The 6,000-nt window shown below is 39.7% G+C and overlaps 1 pseudogene; it reads right to left on the bottom strand.

The window, feature by feature from the left end:
- Positions 1-498: 498 nt before the first annotated feature.
- LOC137724481 (berberine bridge enzyme-like D-1 pseudogene) lies at positions 499-5,133 on the bottom strand (annotated as a pseudogene).
- Between the last annotated feature and the right edge of the window lie 867 nt (positions 5,134-6,000).

Genomic DNA, 6,000 nt, shown 5'->3' with positions numbered 1-6,000 from the left:
GTGTGAAATCAACAAAACATTTGGAAGAGAGTGTTGAAATGTAAATGTGTTTGCTAAATTGGGTTGGATTTTACAAAGTATAGCAGGATTTAATATAAGCCACTAGATCATAGTCTATGTGTTCATTTAGATTAGATTACAATGAATCATAGCTCATGATGTGTAATCACCTTATGAGATGAGATAATTTTGAATGGTTAGATTTGTTTGCAATGATGTAAGAGAGAGAGTGCTTCACTCTCCTCCTAATGGTTATAGAACTCTCACACTTTGTGTGCTGAGTAGAATTCAATAAAATAGAAAATTATTCTTTGAAACATTCCTCCTTCCACTTTTTTATTGCAATTATGTAAGAGCTGAGATCATCAACTCACATTGAAAATTATACAAACAAAATTCTAACAAAAATGACTTGTAGTCCGCATCTATGCATGATCATATATCTACCATACACAATGTACGTACCACTCAGCTAGCTGGGTTACGTGCATACGTGCACTAGTCATCGAGCACCACCAAAGAAGAAGACGACGACATAGGAGGAATCCCTTGATGATTTCTGAAAACATTGCTTGGATCAAAAAGTGTTTTTGTTCTAACCAATCTGTCGTAGTTATTCAAGAAGTACTTTTCACCCCATTCCTTGGAAATTTCCACAACATCCGATCGATCATCCTTAACCAAATTATTGTTTAAAGGAAAATGATGCTACTACATCACTCCAAGGTCGAGGTCAGCGTAGTTGATATAAGTAACCCTTGAGGCCCATGAAACATACTTTGTCATTGCATTGTAGAATCTACTTATCCATTCTATGTAGTCATTGCTTTTGTGATTATCTTCTTCTTTCCATTGTACCAGGTACTAAATCGTAAAAAGGTTGCCTTTTCTGTGAGGAAAAGCAATGGCTTCGATGCTTATATCATGCATAACTCCACCATAAGGGTCTAAGATCACATACCCTTTCGACTCCTCCTCAAGTATTTTCAGGGCTGCCCTTATGCCCCTATAAGAAATTGGTGTCCTCACGTAATCCGATTTTTCTTTGAAAAATCCCTTTCCTTGCAGATATCGACCTCTCAAGTCAGACATTGAGCTTCCCTTGCTTAGGCCGGAAAAGAATACAGTGGACTCAATCCAACTCATTTCCATGCACTCTTCTTCTGCAATACCCAAGTCGGGAAGAACTTGGTTTAGGATGGACATGGTGCTGCTTCTTGGACCCAGATAAAACCTCTTGAATGTAGCTGATATATTAGTACTCCTAATAGTAGTAACAGTAGTCTTGACCTCCGGTAACCTAGCGCCAACAAAGCACGAAATGTAGAAATCGTCTTCTAGGTAAGGTGTGACGTGTTGCCACTTGTTTACAAGCTTTACTACATTACCACTAGTGGTTTTGCGGCCTCCTCCTCCTGTAGCAGCAGAAGCAGCTCTAGACACTACGAAAACAGTTATGACTTATAGTACTTTCAACAATTAGATTTTCCAAGCATAGACAATCCTGTAAACACCCCCACCACCTCATCTAATAGCCCAAAACACATTCTCTCCCAAGCCTTGTCAGTCTAACAATTGTCCGTTTACATCAACAAGTAGTGCATCGACCAAGTTATCGGCTGCAACCCCATATTTCCTCGACATGAGTCTGAATCCACAGTCGGCAATATGGCCTCCAGCTCCTACAGTTGGGCATGACCCAGCTGAGAACCCATGAACATTGCTTACTTGGGCAATTGCATGGTACGTCTCAGCCAGCGTTGCACCTACCCATGCAGTTTCTGTGGAAATTTTAAGTTTGTTTGAATGTATTTTTCATAGATTGATTGAATGTACAAGGAGGGATATATAATGAGGTAAAGGTTACAAGCAACCCTACCTTGGCAAATCTTACTAACCCAGTAAACCCTAAAGTTGTCACTCCTGAAATTAAGGGAGTGCGGCAAGTAGCTAACACACAACTATCAACAAGTCATCTAGATGTCAATCTTCCTTAAATTAAAGGATTAGACTTAACAGAGAATCCCATGGAAATAGGAACATAAAATCTGGCAGCATCAGTCACGTCATATCGTCTAATATCCATATGCAGCATCAGTCACCCCATATCGTCTAATACTCCCCCTCAAGCTGGATCGAGGAGATTGATCGAGCCAAGCTTGTCAAGGAAATGAGCTAAAAAGGAACTGAGGTAAGTGCTTTTGTGAATACATATGCCAGTTGACCATGACTGCGAGTATAGATGGTTTGAATAACTTGGGATTGAACTTGTGCCCCAATGTAGTGATAGTCCACCTCAATATGTTTGGTCCTTTCATGGAACACGAGGTTAGCAATGATATGCATGGCTACTTGATTGTCACACATGAGTGACATTGGAGTAGAACTAGAGAATCCCAAGTCTAAAAGTAACCCCTTGAGCCAAATTAACTCACATGTTGTCGATGCCATTGCATGATATTCAACATCCGCACTAGAATGTGCAATAACCTATTGTTTTTTGCTTTTCCATGTGACGATGTTTCCTTCAACAAACGTACAATAGGCAGTGGTAGACTTCCTATCAATTACATTTTCGGCCCAATTTGCATTGGTGTAACCACTTATTTGAGTGGACTGGTTGTTCTTCATAAGAATACCTCTACCAATAAAACCTTTGAGGTAGCGTAGAATTGTTTTGACAATGAGAAGATGTTTCACTGATGGTGCATGCATGAATTAGCTAACCAGGTTCACAACATAAGTGATATCCGGTCTGGTTATGGTAAGGTATATAAGCTTTCCAACTAACCTTTGATAGTGACTCACATCAGTGAAAGGTTCTCCCTCCATCTCAAGCTTTAGCTTACTATCAAGGGAAGTGATAGCAGGCTTACGATCAAGTAATTTAGCCTCAGTGAGAAGATCCATAACATACTTGTGCTGATTTAAAAACAAACCCTTTTGAGATGTTACCATTTCAATGCCAAGGAAGTATTTTAGTCTCCCCTTGTCCTTTATGGCAAAGGTGTGATTGAGAGATTTCTTGAGAGCTTCAATTTCAACTTCATTTTCACCTGTGATGATAAGATCGCCCACATAGATGAAAACCACCAATATACCAGTTGATCCTTTATGAGTGAACAAGGATGGGTCCGCATTACTTCGAACAAAACCAGCAACTTCCAACAATGAACTCAACTTGGCATACCATGCACGTGGAGATTGTTTCAAACCATAGATTGCTTTGTGCAATCAACACACCATATCATTTTTACCTTGAGAATAACCTGGTGGAAGTTGCATATATACTTCCTCTTGTAAATCCCCATGAAGGAACACATTTTTTACATCCATTTAATACAATGGCTAACCACAATTCATAGCCACTGAAAGAAGAACCCTAACGGAGTTCATTTTGGCTACTGGAGCAAATGTCTCCTTATAGTCTAACCCAAACCTTTCAGTGAAACCATGTGCAACCAATCCAGCCTTGTGACGTTCAAGTGATCCATCAGCCTTGAACTTTGTTTTATAGATCCATCTACTCCCAACAACCTTCTTTCATAAGGGTAACTTCACAATGCTCCATGTTTGATTGTTTTCCAAGGCATGAAGTTCATCCTTCATCTCATTTCTCCACTCAGGAATTAGTTAAGCCTCTTAAAAGGTTTGTGGTTCAATGTGATGAGAGATTTCAACTAGAAATGTGGCATGATTGGGGTGAACACGACTATAACTCAACACCTCAGTGATTGGGTGTTTGGAAGCAAAGGTGTCATAGTCTCGGAGCCTTGCTGGAGGTTGTCGAGCACGCACAGGATTACACCTTGTAGGAGGTAAAGTGGGAGCCTCTTCGTGACTTTCATCTTGAGTAGACTCAGTACCATCCTCTAGGTTTCTTGGTTGAGAAGACACATGAGTAGTTTCACCATTGAGTTGAGAAGACACATGAGTGCATAATTATTTTGATTCCAGTACATGTCCTTCACAGATTTCCACAGATCGTGTGAGAACTCGGAATAGCTGAAGATTTATGCAATATGTTTCTCCATTGAGTTGAGAAGCATTGACATGACTTGTTGGTCCTTGCACAACCATGCTTCATATGCTTGGGTAGAAGGCTCAGATGCTTCAACTCCTCCATTGCTGAACCTTAGCTTTCCTCTTCCGCTGAGAGCAAGAGACATTGCTCTAAACCATGGGAGATAGTTGAATTCATTCAACAAAACTGAGCACAAATGCATATTCGTATTTATCTCAGTATCTAGAACAAAAGAGGGAGAACTTTGTGAGTTTTCTCCCCCAAGGTTTACTGAACTTTCTTTAGCTATAAATGGCGCTTGAAGATGAATAACAGTGGAAAAAAAAAATGGTCAGAGGCAGGTCAAGGACGACACTGCTCTGATACCATGTGGAAATTTTAAGTTTGTTTGAATGTATTTTTGATAGATTGATTGAATGTACAAAGGGGGGGGTGTATATAATGAGGTAGAAGGTTATAAGCAACCCTACCTTGGCAAATCCTACTAACCCGGTAAACCCTAAAGTTTTCACTCCTTAAATTAAAGGAGTGCAACAAGTAGCTAGCACACAACTATCAACAAGTCATCTAGATGACAATCTTCCTCAAATTAAGGGATTAGACTTAACAAAGAATCCCATGGAAAGAGAGAACATAAAATTTGGCAGCATCAGTCACCCCATATCATCTAATAGTTTCGGTTTCCAAATCCACCATCACACCGTTCAAGTTCATCATGTCGATGATCACAAATGGAGCTCCGTCTACAGCAAGGGATGACATCCCTTCATAGCTGTGTCCACCACTCCTCACCCTTATTTCCACCAACCCTTGTCGAGAGCATGATACAGAGTTTATTAGCTGCTCAACGCTCTCGGGAAGTATAATGGCTACCGGCTTAGGAATGGCGGGATCTGCGAAACGAAGATTTTGGATGGAGAATTAAGCAGCTTGTAGTAAGCTGCAGACTCATTTTCCTTGTTAGTGAATGTGGTAAAGTTGTTAATGTCACGAAGAGTCAAACAAGAAGTGATTTGGTCAGCAGGTAATTCAGCTAAACAAGGAACGAGAAGGCACATGATCATAAACAAGATAGGGGGTTCAATCATGTATCGGTTGCTTTCCGCCATATTTAGCTACTACCTCGATCGGTTCCTTAGTCAATTTCTGAAGCTGCTATATATGTGTATACGGAGCCAAAAGAAGCAAAAAAGGTGGATTTTAAATTTTAATGGAGAAGAGGAAAAAAACACATATATGAGAATACGTGATGCATTGAGGACAAACAGATGAAGAGATCAACGTAAGGATAATGTGTATGCGGCCGGCAGTTGATTAAAAATTTGGAAGTTGAGCCAAGTAAAACACTTGCTCACCATATTCTTTACTGGAACTGATTTTCAATCTTTTTAACCTTTCACACCACATTTTTTATTCATGAGTGTTCAATTAAATAAATCAAATATGAAAACAGCAACCAAGATTAAACATAAGTGTGGAAGAAAAAAAGAAGTATTTATCCTTTGCCTATTCAAAGTGCCATATTGGAAAGGAGACAAAACTAAACTAGTTTGCATGAGAGTAAATACGGGTTAAACAAGTTAGGTTGGAGAGGGAGTGGGGAGAGACAAAGAATCGCAGACTTCTAGCACCAAAGCATGAATCAATAAACTATGCAATTTAAAAGTTTAAAAAATGTCCGAAAATATGCGTGCGACGACATGCCGGCCAACCAAAGGGTCCAAAGCCTGGCCATTTCCTACGTCGCCTAATGTGTTTTATCTAAGATGGATATGTAAAGTACGTTTGTACATGTATGTATGTATGTTCGTTTACATGTATGTGTGTATATATGTATGTACATGTATGCAGTATACATGCGTACATGGTTACACATCTCCAAGCATGGACACGGAGGCTCAACTTATACTTTCTCGAGTGGTTAGAGTACCCTAAACCATGAGAAATTTAACGTGCCAAAAATTAGACCTGGCATT

This window comes from Pyrus communis, chromosome 5 (genome assembly GCF_041283825.1).
Source record: "Pyrus communis isolate YQ-2024b chromosome 5, ASM4128382v1, whole genome shotgun sequence".
Classification (NCBI taxonomy): domain Eukaryota; kingdom Viridiplantae; phylum Streptophyta; class Magnoliopsida; order Rosales; family Rosaceae; genus Pyrus; species Pyrus communis.
The sequence above is the reverse complement of the archived record's forward strand: the minus strand, read 5'-3'. Positions and strand labels throughout refer to the sequence as shown.